This window comes from Lissotriton vulgaris, chromosome 7 (assembly GCF_964263255.1).
Source record: "Lissotriton vulgaris chromosome 7, aLisVul1.2, whole genome shotgun sequence".
NCBI classification, from domain to species: Eukaryota; Metazoa; Chordata; class Amphibia; order Caudata; family Salamandridae; genus Lissotriton; species Lissotriton vulgaris.
Window position 1 is genome coordinate 829,641,260 of NC_141695.1, and position 26,727 is coordinate 829,667,986.

Sequence of the window (26,727 nt, forward strand, 5' to 3'; positions counted from 1 at the left end):
GGCTTAGAGTGGAGTAGCATAGAGTGGAGTGGTACAGAGTGGAGTAGAGAGGAGTAGCGCAGAGTGCAGTACTGTGGTGTAAGGTGCAGTGGCGTGGAGTGGTGCAGGGTAGAGTAGAATGGAGTATGCATGGTGTGGTAGAACATTTCTATTACAGCCAAAACCTTTTCAATTGAAATGACCATTACAATTGCACAGACACACAGTTTTACTAAGAAAGCTATGCAGTGCACAAATGATAATGTGTTGGAATGGCATCACTTAGTGTTTCGATTTGTTTATATCATAGTAAAGTATTTCTTTTCAACACATTTCAGAATTAACAACAATGTGCTTCATTTGTGCTTTGCTAACTCTGATATATTCTGAAATACTTTCACAGGTCATTTAAATGTTGTTGTGTGCTAGAAAAAAACATGCATTCCTCTACCCCCAGTATCCAGCAAGATTGTCACGTAAATCCTCTCACTTTGAAGGCAGAGAAAGAAAACACCAAGTTCCCTCAGAAGACGGAGCATGGAATTTGACCTCTGTCTTAGAATGCACAGCAAATGATTTACAGGCCTGTTTACTGACAGGCAAACAGCAACATAATTGCCAATAGGGACTCACATTCACAAAATATAACTTCAATCCGTGATCACACAACTGAATTTCTGTAATAATTCATTTTGACAGTTTTTCACTGCTCCAATACTCATTCTCTTGACTGATTGATCATACACAGAACGTAAATGTCATACATTGAACCTACAATAAATACTACATATACCCCACAGATAACCCATACAACAGCATGACAAATCAAAAAATTCCTTTACCCATGTTTTACACACTCGAACAGGAATATTGTGCCCAAGTGTGTTCAGTGTAATACTGTGTTAATTTGCTTTCTGTGTCTTACCAATTGGCTGTCAGCATCTGTGGGGGTACTTTGACCGCCTACTCCCGCCCCGGTCCGCCGCGCCCATCTTGGACGTTTGTTGCGGAGGGGGGAGGAGGAGCCCAATCACTTCCGGGCTCAGGGCTGCAACATCCGCGCTCTAGTCGCCCCTACCCCCTCCATAAATGTGCAGATGTCCGCGGTCGCGCAGCGGACGCGTGCAGCGGGCGCGCCGGAAGCGCGCCGAAGTCGAGCCAAAGTCTAGCCCGTCTGCGCCCGTCCGCAGCCGGACGGGGCGCGGGGCGACGACTCTTGGCCAGTCCACATCCCAGAGTATACGGTATGATAGACAGGCGCTATTAGATCTCCGTCCTGGAGTCACCTTATCCTGCTTTCACACCATGGAGGCGCTGCTTGTGCATTGTTGCCCTTCATGCTCTTTCACGCCTTACAAACCACCCATCAGGGCAGGCTCTTTAATTCGAACTAAGGCGGGTTTGATCAACTGCCGCTCTCTGGGTAAACACACTTTACAAATTCATCAACTACTGGAGGATGATGGCTTTGATGTGATGTTTTTCACGGAGACTTGGCTGGGGGAACTTTCCGACCCAGACATCATTGAAGCCATGCCTTCTGGCTTCTCCTTGACCAGACTTGACAGGAAGGATGGCAGGGGAGGTGGTATTGCTATTGCCACGAAAACCCCTCTGCAGTGCTCCCTATCGCCACTGACCATAGATCACTGTGAAGCTGGCGTTTTTACTATTCTAGTTAACCCTCAATTCTCCTTCTCTGGCATTCTTGTGTACAGACCTCCCGGGAGACTGTATGATTTCACATCCAGCCTTCTCGAAAACACTGCTCACCACGCTATTAGGAAGAACAATTTCCTGGTGCTAGGCGACTTGAACGCTCATTTTGATGACCCCCTCGATCCCGGAGCTAAGGATATTAGGTCTGCTCTCCAGTCTCTGCAGCTAGATCTCATAAATTTTGATCCCACTCACAGACAAGGTCACCTTCTGGACCCCATCTTTGGGAACGTCTCCAGAGTACATGCTCTTTTTCCTATTCCGGTACCCTGGTCAGATCACTCTATTGTTCCTTTCTACCTGCAGAGATCTGTGCCTGATCCGAAAAATAATGACACGGATCTTCGGTACCAGCGCCGGAAATGGAAAAAATTTTCTCAGGACATGTTCAATAAACTGATTGGAATAGGAGACTCTCTTGATAGCACTGACTGTGAAATGGCCTACAGTCAATTGCAGGACAGAATCTTAAGGGCCCTAGACCAAACCGCTCCTACTCGCACCTTAAAAAATTTCACTAGCCCCAGAAAATCTACCCCCTGGTTCACTGCAGAACTACAAGCATGCAAATCTGCATGCAAAAAATTAGAACGTGACTGGCGCACTAACTTTTGCCCAGCTATTAAACTGCAATATAAACAAGCGCAAAAGGAATACTATAAAAAAGTCCGTATTTCTAAAGCCATGCACTATAAGACTCGCATTGGGGAGGCAGAGAACTCTTCTAAAGAGCTTTTTAAAATTTTCAAGGAAATTTCTGTGCTCACTAATAACAATGCACCTTGCGACAACTCAGTGGAAACTTGCAATAAGATTGCTCGATACTTTTCAGATAAGATCACCAATATCTATACCAGTTTCTCTGATATGTTGCCATCTGGCCATGATTTCACAGAGAGCGCGGTTACTAATTCCACTGTGTCTTGCCTCCAATGCTTCTCGATTCCTACTCCCGATGCGCTTATAAACATCTGCAAGAGCGTTAAATCGGGTTCCCCTCGGGACCCTGCTCCCCCGAAAGTACTCAGAGAGAGCCTACAGGTACTGGAACCCTACTTCAGGCAGATTATTCAGTTGTCCTTCTCCTCTGCGCACTTACCGACTGATTGGAAGAAGGCTATTGTACTACCTATTAAAAAGAAGCCGAATGTAAGTCAGGACACCTTGGAAAATCTGAGACCTATATCTCTATTACCCTATCTTGCCAAAGTGACCGAAAAAATTGCTAATAAGCAACTTATGGCTCACTTTGAAGCTAATAATTGCCTGCACAGCTCCCAGTCCGGTTTTAGGACCAATTACTCCACCGAGACAGCCCTCCTGAGAGCTACTGAAACGCTTAGGGCAGGAGCGGATGAGGGTCATACGATGGCGCTCATAATGCTGGACCTCAGTGCTGCGTTTGACACTGTAGCCCATTCCACCCTGCTACAGTGTCTAAACCAGGCTGGGGTCACAAAGGAAGCATTGGGATGGCTTAAATCTTTCCTAATAGACCGAAGCTTCCAGGTTCAGAGAGGAAACTCCCTTTCTGACAGCATTGCCCTAGAACAGGGGGTGCCTCAGGGCTCTGCCCTGAGCCCCACCTTGTTTAACCTTTATATGGCTCCATTGGCGGAGGTGGTTCAATCGTTCGGCATAAAAATTGTATCTTATGCCGACGATACCCAACTCCTCATCTCCCTATCCCAGACACCCACCTTGGCTGCTGCCAACTTCAAAACATGCATGCAGGAGCTTGCAGGCTGGATGAACCAACACTGCCTCAAGCTCAATGGCTCTAAAACTGAGGTGCTGGTGATTGGGGGTAACTCGGCCAGCTGGACCCTGGACTGGTGGCCTTCTTGTCTTGGTCCTATGCCTTCCCCGTGCAAGGAAGCTAAGAACCTGGGTGTTTGGGTTGATCCCAGACTCTCCTATGACAGCCACGTCCAGAAGCTAACAGGAAAGTGCTTTGGTGTACTAAAGACCTTAAATCGCACCCTGGATCTCCTTCCTTTAGAGGCCAGACGTACGATGACTCAAGCTCTGGTGACCTCCCGTATTGATTACGGTAATGTCCTTCTCTTAGGTACTACTGAGAAGAACATTAAAAAACTTCAGGTTCTCCAGAACACGGCGGCACGTTTGGTCCTCAGGCTTCCCAGAAGAGCGGCCTCCAAGCCTACATTAGTTGCTCTTCACTGGCTCCCTATAAAAAAGAGGATCTTGTTTAAAGCGCTCCTTATGTGTTACAAGATCACCTCTCAGGTAGCCCCTGAATATCTGAAGGATCTCGCAATCCCCTATGTGCCCAACAGAGAACTGCGCTCTAAGGGTTCCGGGCTTCTGTATGCCCCCCGGATAAACAAAGCAAGAATGGGAGGGCGCTCCTTTCGTGCACTGGCGGCCAAGAATTGGAACCTTCTTCCTCTGCATATTAGACTGGCTGAGACAGAGACCTTATTTAGGAGACTCTTAAAAACTCACCTTTTCTCCCTTTAGGTCTCTCCCTTTCCCCTGCCTTCCCTCTCCACAGCGCGGGGACACGCCGAGATGGCGTCACCAGGCGCTTTATAAAATCCTATATTATTATTATTATTATTAAGTTCTGAATCCACCTGCCCTAAAAGGAGCTTAATTATGACATCATACATTTGATGCTGCTACTTATTGGGCTATGCAACTAAACAGTGCCCAAATGGTGACACAATGGGATGAACACTATTATATTGCTTTACTCAGTTTCATCTTTGAGCACCAATGTCCATTGTTTTAAATGCACTTGTTGGTTGAAAAAACTGTTGACGTGTTCCCAACCGTTTGTTATTCCCGGGTTCTCCACAGGACACAGAATAGCTGAACACTGAAACATAAACACAAACATAATTTAATCCTATGTACATATGACCTCAAGTGGGCTTGCAATCCCTATCATCACATCATCATACTTGTTACCTTATATGCACTCTTCACTTGGAAATTCCAGTATCAACAACAGAAGAAAGCATCCGTGACACACTGCGGCTGGTATCTAAAAATACACAGACATGGACTTATTAATACCACAAAATCCATCTAAGAAAGCCCAATCTTTCATACAGAGTTAACTACTCACTAATTTCAAGGGGAGTCACCACCTTTATTCTTAAGCTTGTAACAAAGGCCATCACCGTTTTCTCAACTGACAACATTTGAATCCTTAAATCACCCTTACCTTCCTTTACCTCTACCCATCCCCAAACCCTAAAATCACTTTTGCCTTCTTTTACTTCTACCCACTCTTGAACTCTAAATTCACCCTCACCTCACTTTACCTCTACCCACAGGAGCCCTAAAATCACTCTTACCTTGCGTTACCTCCACCCATCGATGAGTCCTAAATTTACCCTTACGTCCCTTTATCTTTACCGACCTCTAAACCCTAAAATTTCCCTTACTTACCTCCCTTTACCTCTACCCACTCCTAAAACCTAAAATAACACTTCACTGCCTATACTCCTCACCTTACCTGAACCCTAAATTCACCCTTCTCTCCCATTATCTTGACCATCCCTGAACCCTAAATTATTCCTAACCTTCCTTTACGTCTACCCATCCCTGAACCCTAAAATCACCCTTCCTCCCTTTACCTGTACCCATCCAGAACCCTAAAATCACTCTTAACACCCTTTACCTCTACCTACCTCGAACCCTAAAATCACATTTACTTTTCTTTACCCCTACCCACCCTTGAACCCTGAAATCACCCTTAACTCCCTTTACCTCTACACACCCCTAACCCTAAAATCACTCTTACCCCTCTTTATCCTTAATGACTAGAACGTTAAATTCACTCTGATCTTCAGTTTTCTCTACCCACCCTGAACTGTAAAATCACCCTTACTTCCATTTCTTTCCCTTTACCCATTACCTAACACTAAAATAACTCTTACCTTCCTTTATCTCTACCCACTCGAAACCTAAAATCACCCTTCCCTCCCTTAAGCTCTATCCACCCCTGAAACCTTAAATCACCCTTACCTACATTACCTTTCCCTACCGAAGCCTTAAATCACAATTAGCTCTACCAACCCCAAACCCTAAAGTCATCCTTACCACCCTTTACCTCTTACCATCCCTGAATTCTAAAATCACCCTTGCCTCACTATACCTTTACCCATCCCTGAATACTAAATTTGCCCTTACCTCCCTTTATCTCTATCCACCTTCGAACTCTAAAATCACCGTACCTCCCTTTATCTTCACATCCCTGAACCCCAAAATCAACCTTACCACTGTTTACCTCTACCCAACTCTGAACCCTAATATCACCCATATCTCCATTTACCTTTACCCATCCCTGAACCCCAAAATCAACCTTACCTCTCTTTACTTCTACCCACCTCTGATACCTATGATCACCCTTAGTTCCCTTTACCTTTACCCACACAAGACCACAAGTTCATATTGATTTTCCTTTTTCTCTACTCGCCCTAAACCATAAAATCACCCTTACCTCCATTTACCTCTAGCCAATCCTGAACCCCAAAATCGCGCTTACGTCCCTTTACCTCTGCTCATCTTTGAACCGTAAAATCACCCTTGCCTCTATACCTCTAACCAAACCGTAAAATCACTGTTACCTCCCTTTACATCTTCCAAGCTCAAACCCAAAAACCATTCTTCCCTCTCTTCACATCTACCCACTGAACCCTAAAATCACCCTTACCACCCTTTACCTGTACGCGAACCTGAACCCTACAATCACTTTTACCTTTCTTGACCTTTATCCACCTCGAAACTGTAAAATCACTCTTACCTTCCTTTACCTCTACCCACTCCTGAACCCAAAATTCACCTTTACCAACCTTTCCCGTTACCCACCCGAACATTAAATTCACACTGACCTTCCTTTTTCTCTACCCACCCGAACCTTAAAATCACCCTTACCACCCTTTATCTCTACCTATCCTGAGCCCTAAAATCACCCTTTTTAGGGCTCGCCTGCTGATGCGCTTCTGCGCATCGCTGGCGAAGCTCTAATGTGGCTTATCCAGTGTTAAACCACCACTGGCGATTCCACTGGCGATTTCTTGAAGTGCATGTGCTTTTTAGGTCATTGCGCAAGCGCAAGCCCTAAAAAGCGCGTGCACAATGCCACCAGCCGCCTGCCTGCCTCGCATTACCACATCAAAGGCAGCCCGCCCCCCTCCCACAAGCTTCTCAGCGTGTGCTCTGCCTCAGGCCGGCATTTCTCCTCCCCATATTATTCACTGCTCGGCCTGCTGCTCCCCATGCGTCTCGTCACCCTTCCTCCCTTATGCTGGACCCCAAGAGATTAAAGTGGGGAAGGGATGCGAATGTATGAAATTAATTCATTAGTGACCAGTTCAAATGTTCGGTTTACACCCTAAAGCTTCAACTCCAATGACATTTCTACAATTTGCAACTGTCCTTCCCAAGATTCCCAGCTAAAAACCACAGCATGTTTGTATTGGGTCCTGTCAATTCAAGATGTAAGTGGGGTGTTCTGAACATAAGCTGTTCCCCGCCTCTAATTTATTTAACTGTAACCCTTCTGCTGGCCTTCTATTCCGTGTTTAACGCAGGCTTTTGAGAATACGTAGCCTGTTGTCAAGTGTTATTGCGTTTATCCAAGATTTCACACAGCAGTACAGTATATTACGTCGATGTGCACCGCAGGAAGGATGCACTCGATCACTCATGGGTCTGCTCAAGTGTCACTGCCCCATGCTTGCAGCAGACAAGCTGTAGGCAGAACAGGCGGCAACCGCTCTCCCAGTGACAGAGCAGAACACTTGGTTATTTGGCAATCTCCAAAGAAGCAGCCACAGAACCCGATCAAGTCAGAAGTGACAGCTGTCTGTGCAAGGATGCTGCAAGAACTAACTGTAGACCAGTGATAGTCAAGGGGAAGAACTCCTTCACTGGACTCCACGGACATTAAAAGATGTTAAACAGGCAAGCATTTATTTAGAAGTCAATTTAAGTTAAAGGGAGCAACGAGGGTGGACTGCACCGATTACATTTAGAAACACCTTTATTTTTAATGACATCTTGCAGATGAAATGTAAAAATATGACAAAGTCTGTTCAACATACAAAAAGTGTATATCATTAACAACTAGAACTGTTTCACCTTAGTACATCAGATTATATGAGTGCTGCTGCTCCCCATGCGTCCCGTCACCCTTCCTCCCTTATGCTGGACCCCAAGAGATTAAAGTGGGGAAGGGATGCGAATGTATGAAATTAATTCATTAGTGACCAGTTCAAATGTTCGGTTTCTTTATATGTATATATGTATTATTTTACATAAATCTTCCTTGCGTCCTTTCTCTTGACTCGTGTGCAGTTACACTGTTTGATCGATAGTATGCGCAGCTCTTTGTGCAAGTCCGGTAGATGTTGTTGTTAGAACTCAGCTTCACATCACTTATTTCCTTGAGGAATGTTGTTATCCGACCATGACTTGAACGTTGCTAGTACACGGTGTCGGGTGTAAAAAAAAGAAATCAGCGTAACAGAAAAGTGTACATGTTCAATGTCCTGAAACAATGTGCAGCTGTGGCCTTTTAAGAGCAGCTCCCGCTCCTGGGGAATGAACAATGTCCCTTGGCTGCTGCAGTCTCTCTTCCAACCCCGCCGTCGGCCCCATCCATTCACCCTCCTGTCCCCCTCGCAGTGCTCGCCTTCCCCGCCCAGTGTCTTCACATTCCTGCCCCATTAACGCCCCGAGAGCAGTGAAGATGTCCCGAGCCCCCTCCCTCGGCCTTTAATTAGTGGCCCCCTCTGAGGCGGGGGAGGGGGTGCTGCTGTTGCAGGCCGCGCATTCCCGGCCCATTACCTCACGGGCTACGGGCCCAGCCAGTGGCCGGCAGCATAGAATTGTCAGCATGGTGTACCCTTCATCCCTTATCCATTCTCTCAATATGGATCTTGTATCGGGTAGTAGGAAATGCTTTGGAGTTCTACCTTACCTATATCACTGCAGCCAATTCTAGGGAGAATAAAGGTGATACTTTTTTGATACGCCTGTTTCTCTATCTTTTAGATCCCACCTCACAAGTGCACCCCACCCCTGCCCTCGGTACGCGCCGCATGGGAACTCGAGCACTTCATGTGCGCCCCTCACTGAGTTCGTCCTGCGTGGCAGACTCGTGCGTGACGCCCCCCCCCCCCCATAAAAAGAACACACGCCTAGCTATTGACAGTTGTTGTTTGGGACGGGAATGCCCCTTGCATGGTATGTAGGCCCGAGTACCCGACGGCTTGTTAATCTGGTAGCCGATCTATTTGGCCGTGGCGTACGCCAACCTAGCTTGTGCGCAGTGGCCTAGACCTGGCCGTGACCGTGTGATGGCCTGTGCCCACGAACTGTCACGTGACCAAGGGAGGCGCATTAAGCATGTCTTTACAGTACACAAATGTCTACGTCCCTGACCCGAGTGAAGAACCTAAAACCGCGTTGGCAGTGTACTGATTTATGAAATGCTATAGGTGTCACATTTGCGAAAGTTAGAACTATTGGCATTGTAAATGACAAAGCTATTAATTTAGCTATTTTAAAAAATAACACATAAATAAAAAAAATGTCATTTATAAGACCAATAGCTCAAACTTTCCTAATGCGAGCCCTATTGCATTTCCAATGCTTGTTTCTAACAGAGTTTTATATAGCGCAAACTTGACCCTAAGGTATCGGGTATCTGAACGCTTTACACAAGCACCAGTTGCGTTACATGAGGACACATTTTTTTGTTAGGCACAGGGAGATTAAGTGATTTGCCCAGAATCACAGGATGTTGCACGTCTTTGCCAAAACTCGAACCGAGTTTCCCAGATTTGAGGTTTACCGCCCTTTCCGTTAGGCCAACTCCTCTCGCCAAACCCTTACTGCTCTTTATCTCTACCCACTTGTGAACCCCAAAATTACACATACCTCCTTTACGTCTATCCTCCTCTAACCCTAAAATCAGCCTTGCCTCCCTCTGCCTTTGCCTCTACCCAACTGAACCCTACACTAACCATTACCTACTTTACCTCTACCCTCACTCGAACCCTAAAATCACCCTAACCTTCTTTTACCTCTATATAGCCGAACTCTAAAATCACACTTACCTCCCTTAACTTTTACCCACCCCTAAACCCTAAAATCACCTTTATCTCCCTTTACCTATACCCAATGAACTCTAAATTCACCATTGCTGCTCTTTACCTCCACCAACCCTGAACCCTCAAATCACCCTGACCTCCTATCATCTTTTCCAACCCCAAAACTCTAAAAACACTCTTACCTCCTTTTACCTCTACCCACCCATTAACACTTAAATTACTCTTATCTCTCTTTACCTCCACCCACTATTAAAACCTAAATTCACTTTTTAAAAATTATCATCAAGTGACATACTATCTAAAAAAAAATCAAGACTGCTACTTGAAAAAAAATACTTACCTGCGTGGTAAAGTAGTACGTAGTAAATATACAAATTCTTACCTGTATGGTAAAGACTGTGTGGTAAAGGCTGCATGGTAAAAGCTGTTTCCCCTCAGGCAGAACACATTCTGCCACCCTTTTTAATCATTCTCCTGCCTTCACCAGAGCAGGCATAAATGTTTTAGGGGCACTGTCAGTTATTTTATGCCTTTCGGTATCTCTGGTGGGCACCTTCACCTTTTTGAACGTTTGCCCCTGCACTTCCCCCGCACTATACTTTCGGTCGCGCCTGAGACCCCACATGTCTTGTCGCCTGCAAGACATTTTGTTTACTTACAGGGGGCTTAAAGCCTCCAAATTGCTTACCATTGGTTGGCATCCTCGTCACTCTCATTTCCTTGATTCTCTTTGGTCAGTGAGTGCCGGCTTCGCTTTCACTTCATGTGTTTACCATGCATTGGAGCATGGCCCAAATATGGCTTGTTATTTGCCCGCTCGGGTACTTCCAGAAAAAACAGCACCCAAAAGTCACTCCAGGGGGTTTTAAGATGCTGCAATACTGCAGATGCCACTGTGTTCCCTGCTCTGTATGTCCTTTTTGGTGCAGTCTTTCCAGCCAACATGATGAACTTAAGCTCACCTGTAAAAAAATTTAACAAGTGAATTTTTTCCCTTGAATGTCTTTGATGTATTTGTGAATTTCAAACATCACGGCCATGCAATAATCCTTCTCACTTTTGACAACTTTAAACTCAAAAGTCTCCTGCTCTGCTCTGCTCTACTCTAAATCGAAGGCCTAATTATGTGTTTGTTGGTTAATTCCAACCCACGCATAAACCCCTGTTTATGTATGGGTCGGATTTACTAATTTATAGGCATTTTTAAATACCTCAAGCGTCGTAAAATTTCAGTGGGTCAAACCTGCTGAAATTTAACAGGGGAAATATGTACGTTATTTACTGTACCATGTGGATTTTGATGCATTAAACTCCAAAACACATGTTATTCCCCACAAACTCATATTAGGTGCTATTTATTGCACCCAATCATTAACATACCCTGTGGTATCGTTATTTATCAGGTGCACTAAATAGCACCTGTACTTGTAATCAGGGTCATAGTCTGAACTCTCCCCTATTCAACTGTGCACTATAATAAAAAGAAACACCAGCTATTAACATTTTAAACACCTACAAGCAATTTTCAAAAGACTTTCCAATTAGGTTAAAGCAAGATGATACAATTACATACTTGTTAGGTTCTCAAAGTTTTTTTATTAACACATTTCTCTCTGCATCTTTCAACAGCATTATCTGTAACACGATAAGGTAGGTGGACTAGCCTGTACATTGTAGGTGTCTACTGAATGTGCTGTTCATGAACATTTTCCTCAGTGATTACAGAGAAAAGAAAACATTTCTTCCCATGAGAAAGAAGGAAAAAGAACATCATATTTGTAGAATTGTTTTAAGGATTTATATTTTTGCATATCATTAGTAATGTGTAATGTTAGTTTATGTTGATAGCTGTATTATTTTGCTTACAATAGACTTCCATGATGCAGATGTAAAATTGAACTTGCAACTATGGGGCATATTATCAAGGGGGTTTATCTCCGCTTTTTTGGCTTTAAAAGCCAAGAAAGCGGAGATAAAATTATCTCCCTATTATCAAGCTGTCGCTAACACCAGTTAGTGACAGCTAAAAGGAGATAGCGACCATCTTGGGCCCCGCTTTGCATGTCAGTGATATTTATCACTAATGACATGCAAAGTGGGCGTGCCAAGATGTTAGCGACTGGAAACAGTCCCTAACATCGCTATCTCCTATTACCAACTTTTGGAGATATTCGCGCTAAGCGCAAATATCTCCAAAAGCTAACACCTGCCCTGAGCAGTTCTTAGCCATGTTATCCAATGGGAGGTGGATAACATGGCTAAGAGCATTAGCTCGGTAATGCATCAGCGATATTCATGCATTGCGGTCGTTTTTTATCGCATTTGCGATAAACCTTGCTAATAGCAAGGTTTATCTGCGATAAAAATCGCCGATGTGCGGCGATAATTTTTGTCTCTAAACAAGTTAGAGACAAAAATTATCACTAGTTGTTGGTAATATGCCCCTATATTTTATGTTTCTACACTGGACCTATTCGAGAAAAGCTTATTGTCATTGTTCAAATTTTGTTTAAACATTTCTGGATGACTTTAGCATAGAGTGGTTAGTGCTTAGGTGCTAAGGCATTCTGACATGTATTTTCTATGTGCTCTGATTTGCTCAATAAATGATACATTTGCTCACGCAGTAGATAAAACTGCACAGCTGCTGAGTCAATATGCAAGAAATCTGTATATATACCCATTGATTTGGGTTTCAGACAAGTTTGAGACTATCCGCAAGGGATGCTGCCCTCTTTTCTGATGATTTTACTGCCCATTGGGACTAATATACTTCTGACTTGGCATAACTTTGCATCTAAGAACCTTCATGGCATTGACCACCAATATTGACTTTTTGTAATAAAACCCTTGAACTTTTCACTGATGTAGAACTCAGTTATTGAGTGTGGCCAATTTCATTTGTTTAAACCATTACTTTATTAATTGCATTACTCCGCTATTTAATGTTTGGTGAGGTTCCTTGACAAGGGGACACATTTTCTCATGAAATTGAGGTTTAACTTTGTCTCTGATCCTGTAAATGTGAAGAAGTGTGGCTCTCTGGTTAGAGGAGGCAGACCTGGAAGCAGAGGTCAGCCTGGGACCAGGGTTCAATTCCTGGCTCGGCGGGGTCTTGAGTCCTAAAATGTCCATGGACTCGACAATTCTCGCTCCGGTGCCTACTCGATTCACGGGTTCACACTCTGCGACTCTGGGCAAAAGCTTGCTTAATCTCCACAACGGCCCCTCGCGGTGGGATGCCTGGCTTTCACCTTGTGGATACCCTGCCGGGGTTATCTCACAGGGGAATACCAGGACGGGTTTCCTAAGCAAGCGCTTAGATACCGGGTCGGTGATTTGCGCTATATAAATACATTTACAATGTTGGAGATTTGATTTAGGTGCATTTTCTGGTTGTCTAAATTTTGGAGTACCGTTTTGCTCCCACATGTTCAACAATTCGAACTTCAGCTTGCTCAGAAATGCCACAAAGCAAAGATCAAATCAACGTTAGATATTTTGAGATTCAGGCCTACATTAGGTATAATGTATATAACCGTGATTAAACATTATTTCTTTCCACAAATAGCATCAGCGTGTTTGTGCATTAAGGTCATGTTAATGCAAAACTTTTATTATATGGAAAAAAACTTCTCCACTGTAATTTGTTCCTGAAAATGTTTTTTTGTAAGGCACTAAGGAAACTGATCACTGCCCCTCGTTGTCAGCACAAGCTGTTTCATACCATTGTTTCCATACACTTAAGCCATGCTGCACAGAAGCCACGCTGCTGTGCAACATAGCTAAAAGACACCGACAAAACCATTAGCTTTTGCATAGGAGAGACTTATGTGTTTTGCCAATGCTTGTTTGCAAAAGGTACTGAGCCACTTACCATGTCAAAGCATTTTTATCAATGTGATGAAGGGCTCCGTCCAGGAGTCTCTGCTATGTCACAATCTATTTTGCATTCTGTGCAATGAATCTTAGAATAGGAGCAGTGGCAGCTATCTATGAAACTGTTTAGCATTCCAGAAAGGATTCCTACAACGTGAGCTCGGAAATCTATGCACAGTGGGATTAGCATATTGCTTAAGAACTCTTACTTTGAGCCGACTAACTATGCTGATAAGAGCCATCAGCATGGTATGCCAGGGAAAGGATCTTACCATTAATTAGAATGGAGGATAGATTTGTAGAACAAGCAACAGGTGGAAGACGTATATACAGCACGTTTGTGTCTTTTTATCATATCACCACATAAAACTATTCTGAAGCGCAGGGTGTAAGTAAACTGAGGAGCATGAAGTAAACAAGAAAGTGTGCCTGTTGGATGAACATTAGTTGCTGAAATATACTATAATTTGAATGTATTCAAGGAAAACATCACCTAGAAAAACCCAAGACAGCATGGTACCAGCCCTCCCTCTTGAAAAGCAAGCTATCAAACAGGCTCTAGGCTGGTGGTGCAGGCCTTAGTCTTCTTTTTCCTGAAAGGAAATAATACCCTGTTGAGAGACCCCCTTGACACTACTCTGGAGTCCCTAAAAAGCATACTACACACTGCACTGCAGCATGTTACTCAAATTCTACAAGCTCCTCAAAATCATAATCCCAGCAATGGAAATACATCTTGTCCCCCTCCATCACCACATCATTAGCTTCATCACTTACAAGGTCACCTGCAAACCAGGCTGAGAAACTCCCCACCGCAGGTGGACGGCACCAAATCAAGATCCAAAACATCTCCAGATTGGAAATGAAGAATTGCAAGAAGTAAACGACCAGAAAGAAAAACTTTTCCATCTACAAGATCAGAATGGCACCTACCCCCCTGAATTCAGAAAGAAACTGAAACCCTACCTCATGAATGAGACTCCCTGCCCTCATGCTTAATTTGTAAAAACAAAAAAAATAAGAAGTGCCAGGGCCTTCCTCAGGAGTAAACTGCAGCTTGCACCACCAATTGCCCCTGCCAGCCCTGCCAATGGCAGTACCAACACAACTGCTAACCGTCACACTCCTACAAGAGTGACAATTCAGACTTTTTGAGGCCCCCAAAAGTTATGAGGATGGGTTGGGCAGCAGGTATTAGTCATCGTAAATGTTTATTTAATTAATAAACAACTTTTATGTACTCATCTTTAATTTAAGCAAGCAGTGCCACCATGTGGCAGACTGTCATAAGTACTGGTGTTGGCTATTAAGTGATGGTGCCGAGCACCGGAAACCACAGGCTCAAATTAAGCACATTAGGAATCTATTTCTCATGACCATGAATGGTAATTTGAGTGCATATCCGCAGTTCAGCGCACCAGTGTTCTCCAGCTATGCTTACACTCGCATAAAAAAAGCATTAACTCGCCTCTCGCTGCACATTGGTTGCAAGCTTCACACACCATTCCGCAATTGAGGTTTACTGTTCTTGAACAAGTTAGGCTGAGTTCAGGTATTGATGTTACCACAGCCCTAGAACGTAGGGAGACACATTGGATCAGGTTCCTGGGTACAGTTATGCCGGGGGGTCTTAATGATCACTATGAACTGTTATGCTTTATATAACAAGTTTTCAGCTGATTTCAATAACTTAGTTCCACATCAAGCCTTGTTAAGGATTTGCACTCCTTCTATTTCTATTTTTATCTCGCATTTTGCATTTGCCTTCTGTTTCACTTCATTTACCTTTTTAAGCTTAAACCTTATTATTCATCTGCAACCTTTGCATACATGTATGCTACACACCTCTTTGAAGGAAGTGTCATCGTTAAGAAATGTTAGTTACAATGACAGACACACTTTGTTAGTCATGGACTTTGAACATCACAACGCTGTGCATTATTTTTTGGGACCATCAGTCTTTGAATCACATTACGAGCACAGAACTAGCTCAGCGAGTCTGAATTGATAATTGTCTGGTTATCTATGGTTTGTTGCATTTGTGACAGATTTGCATGCACCATTTGGCACTATGATACACTTGTGCTGTTTTCAACTTGTTGTGATAATAAAGTTGCTTGCAATTACATCGGGTCTCAAGTAACAGGGATTTTGCCCCTTTAAAAATGCTTGGAATTGTGGGAAGGCTTGTTACGTTTGAGAACGAACGCGAGTGAAGCTGGCTATCGTCGGAAGAAGTTACCGGCATTTAACTTGGTGAGTGTCTGAATTCACCGCATTTCATCCTGAGTAAGTTCCCACGGATAATTTGCTTCCAACGGTATTTATGAAGGCTATCTTTATATTTTAGGAACCGCTTACTTTTACACCACAAGGTTGTTTACATTGACAAGACGATGTGTCACGTAGATTAACTAACGGGGAAGAGGCTACATCATACTACTATGTTCTCAACACCCAGTCTGAATACAGTCTTTAGGTCTCGCCTGAGCCAATGCGCTTGCGCATTGCTCCAGTGAGACTTATGTAGGGGCTCCAGGAAATGCTGCCAGAGGGCTTTGGAAGTCGGATTATGGCCAGTGCATGCACGCTGGGCGCGTGCTCACCATTTGCTCCCCCACCCCCCATCAGACTTGAAAGGAATGCCATTTGTCTGAGCCTTGGCATCAGACTTCAAAGGAATGCGTTCCCGCTCCCCCGGGCCCCCCACCACAGCAATGCCGAGAGCTTGGTTTTTAGGTCTCGGACTGTAGGCTGCGCTTGCGTAGTCTCGCTCCGAGACTTTATGTTTTCTAGAGTGGGGCTTGAACCCTCCCCTCTTCTCCATTGGCTGGCTTCCTAAACGGAGGCCAGCCATTGGAGGAGAGGGGCATCACTCTGTTTAAGCACCGTCTTTTTCGGATTCGGGTGCTTGTTTTTGCACTTCTTTCTGTTTTCTTTCTCTCCTCTTCCCATTGGCTGGAATTTTACATTCCCCGGAGCGATGAGTGAGGTAAGAGGAGAGCTGGAGCAGCAGGTTTATTTTATTTATTTATGCGTTTTTATATAGCGCGGACTGTACCCGAAGGCGTCAGAGCGCTTCACAATAGGAACAGTAATGATACATGAGGAGAACATTACAATTGAACAAAATTACAAAAGCAAACGTTAAGTTACATGAGGCAAAAGTGACAATTGTGCATGTATCAAGAGCAAACAAAATACAAGAGGTAGCAAACGGAGCATTACAGGAGGAAAAAGTGACATGTGTGCAGGTTCCAAAAGCGTACAAAGTACAATTAGGAGTATAATACTGCAATATATGGAGGCCACTCAAACAAAAGAACAATCGTTACTTAGGCAATGGTGGCACTTGTGCAAGTATCGAAAGCAAACAAAATGTTAGAGGTAGCAGACAGTGTGTTACAAGAGAAAAGTGACGTGTGCATGCTACAAAAGAGTACCAAACACAGGTACAAGGATACTACTGCAATGAATGGCAAACACTCCAACCACAAGAACACACTGGGAAGGCACTTCCATAGTCATGGAAAATAGAATTTTCAGTAAAAGGAGGTCTTCCTTCAGATGATAGAGAGGGCATGAATTAATGTTGGAGGTGTCTTTGGAGGAGAAGAACTTTGAGTCGGTTTTGAAGGCATGGGTGGAGGTTGTGGAATGGGAGGAGAACTTCAACGGTTCTGTACCCACAATTTCCAGACACCTGGTGTTGGACAGGCCTTGTGGAGGGCCCGATCCCTCCCCGCATGGCGGGGCCCGGCCCCCTGCTCCTCCTGTGTCCTAACCAAGAACTATCCCGGCAACCCACCGGAACCACCCATGGCCCGTCCCCGACGGAACTTCTGCTCCTGAACACCCCGGTATCGGCTGGCCCGGGCCCCTTCCAGGACCACTGCCCCCGGCCCAGCCGCCATTTTGGACACTACACGACAAGGCCACGTGGCCTCGGATCGACCCCAACCCCGGGCCTGGCCAGGCCCCGACATCGAGGCACCACCATCTACCTAGGGGGTGAAGAGACCACTTGGCAGGTCAATGGGAGAAGGAGCGTCGATGGCTCCCCTCCGCCAGGTGTCGATCGCCCCCAGCCTCCCCGGGCGCTGGCTCCACTCCCCTGCTGGGTGTCTGGACTCCCTCATCCCGGACCTCCCGACCTCCAAGTGCGAGGGTCCGGACATCAAAGGGCGCCAGACCTATAACTGGGGCAGCTCCAGAGCAGGAAGGCAGTTGTATCCTGGAGTCGAGAGACACCGAGACAAACTCATCCTTGGAGGCCTGCTGGCGCTGCTGCGGCTCCTTCTCGTGAACCATCTTCCAGGCCTGCTGGCGCTGCCGGGGCCCTCTTCATCGTGAAACCATCTTCGAAGCCTGCTGGCGCTGCTGCGGCCCTCTTCATCGTAAAACCATCTTCGAAGCCTGCTGGCGCTGCCGCGGCCCTCCTCATCGTCTTAGAGCAGTTAGTGAGGTTGCAAAATGGTGGGATTGTCTTCTGCTTTTCCCGGGTGAGTTTAGCAGAGCTGCTGACCTCACGGCTCACTTTGTGCACTGCCTCTTTCCATGTGGCTCTTTAAACTTTCTTTGGCTGCGTTTCGATTTTTTTTTACAGCCCATGCTGGGGTGTGAGCTGGTCAGTGTGGATGAGGCGGGAGATCTGATTGATCTCTCTCCCCTGTGATCGCCTGAAGGTGTATAGTGATGCTCCCTGTGGGTCTTTTCAGGCTTTGAACGAAAGCATTAATGGACTAAATGAAACGATCCCCTGTGGTTTTGAGGGGACCAAGCCTTAATTCCACAGTATTGCTTTTCGTTAGTTTCTTAGTCACCGTGCGGGTGCAATGCAGGAGGACTCGTAAGAAGCAACTTCAAATTGAGTTGCATAGAACTGCATTTTCACTTTAATCAGGTGAACTGTTTGTTTCCCCCCGATATGCTCGGGTGAAAAACACAGTGATTGTTGTTTTTTGTGTCTCAATAATAATTTTGTCTCCTTATACTCAGCAAATACAGTTTATGCATGCTTTTGGATGTTGTAGGTCACTGAGAAGTCCCCTTTGTGGGTTAGGATGTTGAAATGATACACTCTTTTCAAGTCAACTCGAATAGCAATTGTCTGGACTTGTGGTGAATGGTGATGCCAACTGATAAGTTCTCAGAAGTTGGTTTCAAACTGTGGAATAGATGTTGTACTCTTGAGGGATCTTGCTTGCTTGCGTAGCACTAGTAAGTTGTAATGGGTCGGATTGTTTGCAGGTGGTACTTCATCATGGGAGTACTGTCAAGTTGCGTTGGGCACAAGTTTTGTTTCCAGTGCACTATGTTAAGATCTAACACACTTTAGAGTTTGCAGTGACTATGGAATGAGATTGTAATACAAGCATGAAAGGGGTGGTTCCAATATCACTTTCTTTTGCCCTGTTGCCCCTGAGCTCAATGCATCCACACCTAGTGGCTGTGATTTTCTTGGTGATGGAGTGTTAAGTTTGTATTGGTGTTGAGCAGTTTTCAAGTCTTGCACTGTGTATTAGCAGGCAGCGCCTTCCTGTGCCTACCTTACTAGTATCCTGCTGCTTGTCATATTTAGTGCGCTGTTTAGGTCCAGAAAGCAATGGGTTCAACAACGAATGAAATAGCACTTACCTGCGAGAGATCCAATTCAGTACTTGGCAAAACTCGAGTGGGGTTAATTACATTTCTTTCTTTCTGTAATGACAAACTTAGTCCAACAAAGACATGCATTGTGGGGTTTATCAAGCAATTGGGATCCCAGTGGAATGGTTGGGGTTCATTGATTGTGTCACCAAGTATGAATATTACTGTAAATTGGAGGTGGCAGAGTTCTAGTCACTGTCGTGCTTTGGTTACCCATGGAACACAGTGTCATGCCATTGAAAACTTTTAGAAACTCCGAGCCCAGTTGTTTAAGCAGAGGTTTGCATTTCGTCAAAGATGTGATGTGGTCTGTTGGCTAAGAATTCAAAGGGCGGCCTGAAATATATCCTTAGCTTGCATACTTTCTGTATTTTGTACACTGTCACTGACCTTTTTATCTAGCTGTGACTATTGTCTTTCTTATGCTAAATTTGAGGGTGCATAACTCCTAACTATCGTCTATTATTTGGAATTGTATGAAAAACGGACAGTTACATTTCGTTGGGTAACAGGTGCTATCCAATTAACACTACTATTTTTTATGTGTCTTTATGATCGATCCCTGACCTATTATCCCAGCATGCACAGAACTCGTAGCAAGATTATGCCCAAAAATTGTAGACTTATTTCTCATATCTTCCAATCTAACAATTAATTGTATTTGAAGCTATCTGAAGGAGAAAGTCCATATAAAAGTTATTCTTTGGTAAGTGGTGGCAAAGTATCAGGTTGAATCTGAAGAGATCTTTAAAATGACCTTGTGAATGGGTACCACTTGGGAGGCTTAATGAATAGTTGTAGTTTGGTTTCTGATCCTAGAGGAATCCTGGAGGCAGGCTCTGTCTGTCTGTGTGTGTGGCTCTGTCTGTCTGTCTGTGTTTGTGGCTCTGTCTGTCTGTGTGTGTGGCTCTGTCTGTCGGTGTGTGTGACTCTGTCTGTCTGTGTGTGTGGCTCTGTCTGTCTGTGTGGCTCTGTGTGTGTGTGGCTCTGTGTGGGTAGCTTTTATTGTAGGTGGCTCTGTGTATGTGTGTGGCTCTGTGTGTGTGGGTGGCTCTGTGTGGGTGGCTCTGTGTGTGTGGCTCTGTGTGAATGACTGTGTGGGTGGCTCTGTATGTGTGTGTGGGTGGCTTTGTGTGTGTGGCTCTGTGTGGGTGCAAATGTAACAAGTCTCGCATTTGCGAGCGATTAAGCTATTGGCATTGTAAATGACAATGCCATTTTTTTATATTTAAAAAAAAAAACATGAATAAAAATAATGTCATGAGCAATGCCAATAGCTCTAACTTTAACAATGCAGAGACCATTGCATTGTAAATGCATGTTTTTGCATCCATTTCGCGGGGAAGCCGTGTTTTGTTCGGGTTCTCTGCACCTTTCTCATTTTTTATTCTGGACGAAAGTGAAAGCATTAGGTATTTGTTTAAAGTAGCCTTGCTCCTCAAATGCTGTTGCTGTGTTGCCATCTCTCTAGGGACACAGTTTGAAAAGACTCGACTTGCTAGCTGCAATGCTAAATCTGCTATGCTTTGCCTCTAGACACGTTGATCCCTCGCAGACTGTGCTGACTCTGCCCCTCCTGACTCTGAAACTGACCAACACAGTCACCATGCTGTCTCTTCTCTCTGTCTTATGATGTCTGCCCTGCCATCATTTACTTTGGACCCTCACACCCTATGACCCTCACACACCCTCACCCACCCTGACACCCTCACCATCACTCACCCTCACCCCCTCACACCCCACACACCCTCACACACCCTCACCCTCACAGCCCCTCACCCTTACCCTCACAACCCTCTCTCACACCCACTTACCCCACACCACTCATCCTCACCCTCACACACCCTCACCCTCACACACCCTCACCCTCACTCACCCTCACACCCTCACCCACCCTCACACACCCTCACTCACCCTCACCCACCCTCACACAGTCTCACTCACCCTCACAACCCTCTCACCATCACTCACCCTCACCCCCTCACACCCGGCACCCCCTCACCCCCACAACCCCTCACCCTCACACCTCCTCACTCTCACACCCCCTCTCACCCTCACACCCGCTCTCACCCTCACATCCCCTCACCCTCACATCCCCTCACATCCCCTCACCGACTCACCCTCACCCTAACCCTAACAACCCCTCACCCTCACACATCCCCTCACCCTCACACACCCTCTCACCCTCACATGCCCCCTCACCCTCACATGCCCCTCTCACCCTTACTCACCCTCTCACACACCCTCACCCACCCTCTCACACTCACCCACCCTCTCACCCTCACACACCCTTTCACCCTCACACACCCTCTCACCCTCACCCTCTCACCCACCCTCACTCACCCCCACTCTGCCTCTCACCCCCTCTCACCCTCACACCCCTCACCCTGACCCCCTGACCCCCTACACCCCCTCAGCCTCACACCCCCTCACCCTCACACCCCCTCACACCCACACCCCCTCACGCTCACACCCCCTCACCCTCACAGCCCCTCATCCTCACCCTCACCCTCACTCACCCTCTCTCACCCTCACTCACCCTCAAACACGATCTCACCCTCACTCACCCTCACACCCTCACCCCTCACAACCCTCTCACCCCCTCACACCCCCACACACCCTCACCCTCATCCTCACACCCCCTCACCCCATCACCCTCACACCCCCTTACTCTCACACCCCCTCACCCTCACACCCCCTCACCCTCATTCACCCGCTCACCCTCACACACCCTCTCACCCTCACACACCCTCTCACCCTCACACACCCTCCCACCCTCACATCCCCTCACCCTCACATCCCCTCACCCTCACATCCCCTCACCCACCCTCACCCCCTCATTACCTCACCCTCACACCCCCTCACCCTCACACCCCCTCACTCTCACACCCCCTCACCCTCAAAAACCCTCACACACCCTCATCTCATTCACCCTCTCACCCTCACACACCCTCTCCCCCTCACACACCCTCCCACCCTCACATCCCCTCACCCTCACATCCCCTCACCCTCACATCCCCTCACCCTCCCTCACCCCCTCACCCCCTCACCCTCACACCCCCTCACCCTCACACACCCCTTCACCCTCACACACACCCTCATCCTCACTCACCCTCTCACCCACCCTCACCCACCCTCTCACTCTCACCCACCCTCTCACCCTCACATACCCTTTCACCCTCACACACCCTCTCACCCTCACACACACCCTCACCCACCCTCACCCATCCTCACTCACCCTCTCACCCTCACACACCCTCACTCTTACATCCTCACACCCCCACACCCCCTCATACACCCACACCACCTTACCCTCACACCCCCTCACCCTCACACCCCCTCAACCCCTCACCCTCACACCTGCTCACCCTCACACACCCCTTCACCCTCACACACCCCCTCACCACCCTCACCCTCACCCACCCTCTCCTTCACACCCTCACATCCCCTCACCCTCCCTCACCCCCTCACCCTTCACCCTCAGACCCCATCACCCTCACACCCCCTCACCCTCACACACCCCTTCACCCTCACACACACCTTCATCCTCACTCACCCTCTCACCCACCCTCTCACCCTCACACACCATTTCACCCTCACACACCCTTTCACCCTCACACACCCCCTCACCCACCCTCACCTTCACACCCTCACCGTTACACCCTCACACCCCCACACCCCCTCACCTCCCCACACCAGCTCACTCTCTCACCCTCACACCCCCTCACTCTCACACACCCTCACCCTCATTCACCATCTCACCCTCACACACCCTCTCACCCTCACACACCCTCTCACCCTCACACACCCTCCCACCCTCACATACCCTCACCCTCACATCACCTCACCCTCACATTCCCTCACCCTCCCTCACCCCCTCATTTCCTCACCCTCACGCCCCCTCACCCTCACCACCGAACCCTCACACACCCTCACTCTCACACCCCCTCACCCTCAAACACCCTCATACACCCTCATCTCATTCACCCTCTCACCCTCACACACCCTCTCACCCTCACACACCCTCCCACCCTCACATCCCCTCACCCTCACATCCCCTCACCCTCACATCCCCTCACCCTCACATATTCTCACCCTCACATCCCCTCGCCCTCCCTCACCCCTCACCCCTTCTACCTCACACCCCTCACCCTCTCACCCCCTCACCCTCATACACCCCTTCACCCTCACACACACACCCTCATCCTCACTCACCCTCTCACCCACCCTCACCCACCCTCTCACCCTCACCCACCCTCTCATCCTCACACACCCTTTCACCCTCACACCCCCTCTCACCCTCACACACCCCCTCACCCACCCTCACCCTCACCCCACCCTCTCACCCTCACACACCCTCACAATTACATCCTCACACCCCAACCCCCCTCATACCCCCACACCCCCTCACCCTCACACCCCCTCACCCTCACACCACCTCACCCTCACATCCCCTCACCCTCACACACCCCTTCACCCTCACACACACCCTAACCACCCTCACCCTCACCCACCCTCTCCTTCACACCCTCACATCCCCTCACCCTCCCTCACCCCCTCACCCCTTCACCCTCACACCCCCTCACCCTCACACCCTCACACACCCCTTCACTCTCACACACACCCTCATCCTCACTCACCCTCTCACCCACCCTCTCACCCTCACACACCCTTTCACCCTCACACATCCTCTCACCCTCACACACACCCTCACCCACCCTCACCCTCACCCACCCTCACCTTCACACCCTCACACACCCTCACCATTACACCCTCATACCCCCACACCCCCTCACACCCCCACACCAGCTCACCCTCTCACCCTCACACCCCCCTCACTCTCACACCCCCTCACACACCCTCACCCTCACACACCCTCACCCTCACTCATCCTCTCACCTTCACACCCTCTCACCCTCACACACCCTCTCACTCCCTCTCATCCTCACACACCCCCTCACCCTCACACCCCCTCATCCCAACACCCTCACACACCCTCTCACCCTCACACACCCTCTCACTCCCTCTCATCCTCACACACCCCCTCACCCTCACACCCCCTCACCCCAACACCCTCACACACCCTCTCATCCTCACACACCCTCTCACCCTCACACACCTTCACCCTCACACCTCCTCACCCTCACACCCCCTCACCTCCCCACACCAGCTCACCCTCTCACCCTCACACCCCCTCACTCTCACACACCCTCACCCTCATTCACCATCTCACCCTCACACACCCTCTCACCCTCACACACCCTCTCGCCCTCACACACCCTCCCACCCTCACATCCCCTCACCCTCACATCGCCTCACCCTCACATTCCTTCACCCTCCCTCACCCCCTCATTACCTCACCCTCATGCCCCCTCACCACCTCACCCTCACACACCCTCACTCTCACACCCCCTCACCCTCAAACACCCTCATACACCCTCATCTCATTCACCCTCTCACCCTCACACACCCTCTCACCCTCACACTCCCTCCCACCCTCTCATCCCCTCACCCTCACATCCTCTCACCCTCACATCCCCTCACCCTCCCTCACCCCCTCACCCCTTCTACCTCACACCCCTCACCCTCTCACCCCCTCACCCTCACACACCCCTTCACCCTCACACACACCCTCATCCTCACTCACCCTCTCACCCACCCTCACCCACCCTCTCAACCTCACCCACCCTCTCATCCTCACACACCCTTTCACCCTCACACACCCTCTCACCCTCACACACCCCCTCACCCACCCTCACCCTCACCCACCCTCACTCACCCTCTCACCCTCACATACCCTCACAATTACATCCTCACACCCCCAACCTCCCTCACACCCCCACACCACCTTACCCTCACACCCCCTCACCCTCACACCCCCTCACCCTCACACACCCCTTCACCCTCACACACCCCCTCACCACCCTCACCCTCACCCACCCTCTCATCCTCACACACCCTTTCACCCTCACACACCCTCTCACCCTCACACACCCCCTCACCCACCCTCACTCTCACCCACCCTCACTCACCCTCTCACCCTCACACACCCTCACAATTACATCCTCACACCCCCAACCCCCTCACACCCCACGCCACCTTACCCTCACACCCCCTCACCCTCACACCCCCTCACCCTCACACACCCCTTCACCCTCTCACCCACCCTCACCCACCCTCTCACCCTCACCCACCCTCTCATCCTCACACACCCTTTCACCCTCACACACCCTCTCACCCTCACACACCCCCTCACCCACCCTCACCCTCACCCACCCTCACTCACCCTCTCACCCTCACACACCCTCACAATTACATCCTCACACCCCCAACCCCCCTCACACCCCCACACCACCTTACCCTCACACCCACTCACCCTCACACCCCCTCACCCTCACACACCCCTTCAGTCTCACACACACCCTCATCCTCACTCACCCTCTCACCCACCCTCTCACCCTCACACACCCTTTCACCCTCACACACCCTCTCACCCTCACACACACCCTCACCCACCCTCACCCTCACCCACCCTCACCTTCACACCCTCACACACCCTCACCATTATACCCTCATACCCCCACACCCCCTCAAGCCCCCACACCAGCTCACCCTCTCACCCTCACACCCCCCTCACTCTCACACCCCCTCACCCTCACACACCCTCACCCTCACACACCCTCACCCTCACTCATCCTCTCACCTTCACACCCTCTCACCCTCACACACCCTCTCACTCCCTCTCATCCTCACACACCCCCTCACCCTCACACCCCCTCACCCCAACACCCTCACACACCCTCTCAGCATCACACACCCTCTCACCCTCATTCTCCCTCTCACCCTCACACTCCCTCTAACCCTCACACTCCATATCACCCCCTCACCCTCACACCCCCACACCTTCACACCCTTACCCTCACACACCCCCTCACACCCCCTCACACACCCTCTCATTCCCTCTCATCCTCACACACCCCTCACCCTCACACCCCCTCACCCCAACACCCTCACACACCCTCTCAGCATCACACACCCTCTCACCCCCACACTCCCTCTCACCCTCACACTCCCTCTAACCCTCACACTCCATATCACCCCCTCACCCTCACACCCCCTCACCCTCACACCCTTACCCTCACACACCCCCTCACACCCCTCTCACCCTCACACACCCTCTCACCCTCACACAGCCTCTCATCCTCACACACCCTCTCACCCTCACACACCTTCACCCTCACACCTCCTCACCCTCACACCCCCTCACCTCCCCACACCAGCTCACCCTCTAAACCTCACACCCCCCTCACTCTCACACACCCTCACCCTCATTCACCATCTCACCCTCACACACCCTCTCACCCTCAAACACCCTTTCACCCTCACACACCCTCCCACCCTCACA